Raw genomic sequence first — 1,386 nt, 5'->3', positions numbered from 1 at the left:
CTGAAACAAAGCAGGCAGTTTTGATCACCTTTCCAGGAGACACAACCATAAAGTTCCCACAACCATAGGCAGAGAACACAAACTGTTATACATGACTTGCTTTATAAAGAAATTCCATACAATCTTCCACATATTAGGAAACTAGTACGTTCTTAGAACGACATCAGGTAAGCTCAGTGTCTTTGCTAAGGAAATTGATAGTGTTTAATTACTTCAAGAGTTAACGAGCAATGAGGCACAATATTTATGTAACTGAACCAAAGGGAAAAACATCAGGAAAGAACAAAAATCAATGAAACCAATACACCTGTTGGAAAACAGCAGGAGTACTTTGAAACTATTAAGCCAGAAGTGCTAAGACCTGACAGCAAACAGTACCCGCACATCACAGCCTTGGCCCTTGGCTTGGCTGCTCTGATGAGAGTGCTTTCCTTCTTCCCCAACTTTCTCCCTCTTTCTATAACCATTTAGAGGGTGCCTTCTACTGGCTCAAGTTTTAAGCTCAAGTTATATGTGAACAAAACAGATACAACCTTTGGTCTTTCATAATGGGTGCATTATAATCATACTGTATAGCGAGATCCATATGCCATAGTTGTACATGCATATATCTACAACACATATTCAAATGCAGAAAACAGACAATAAATCATTATCACAAGAAGTAGGAGTATGAAATGAAACTTTGCAAAGCCAAATGTGCATACTTCAGGACATGTTTGAGTACACTTATGTCTCTAAAGTTGCTCTCAACAAACAAAAACACGTGTAGAGCTTGCATCCCCAAATACTGTGCTATTTCTGAGGAAAAAATATGCCCTAAGGATCAAATTCAAGAAGCAATTTAGAGAAAGTTTGTCTTTTATTACCACAAATCAGAAGTGTCTACCAAATAAATTTAGAGTCACTAGTGAATTTTATCAAACATCTAAAATGGAAATGAGAACAATTTTACATAAACTCTTGCTGAAAATTGAAGAGGAACACTTTTCAATATATTCTATGAGGCCAGCTTTACCCAAATACTAAAACCAGACAAAATTAGTATAAAAAAGGAATATCATAAAACAATATCATTCATAATATAGATGCAAAATTTCTAAACATCCTTTTACCAAAACAGACTTGGAGTTGGTATATTTTTAGAGAATTTAAAGTAGAGGTGGAAAGGCAAAGGACAAGTGGAATTTGCTGGCTCTCTGTGAAGTCAGTAGGACAATTTCAATGACTGAGACAAAGGAGATTATAGGGAGGATACCTCCAGGAAACTGATTTTAGTTTCATATTTCTCGTTCAGGAATATACCAGGAACAGATTTGTTTGCCCAAGAGAGAGAAGTGATGAATCTCAGGGGACCTTATATAAGTGGTTGCATTGTTTCTGAAT

This window comes from Ictidomys tridecemlineatus, unplaced genomic scaffold, assembly GCF_052094955.1.
Source record: "Ictidomys tridecemlineatus isolate mIctTri1 unplaced genomic scaffold, mIctTri1.hap1 Scaffold_89, whole genome shotgun sequence".
Classification (NCBI taxonomy): Eukaryota; Metazoa; Chordata; class Mammalia; order Rodentia; family Sciuridae; genus Ictidomys; species Ictidomys tridecemlineatus.
The sequence above is the reverse complement of the archived record's forward strand: the minus strand, read 5'-3'. Positions refer to the sequence as shown.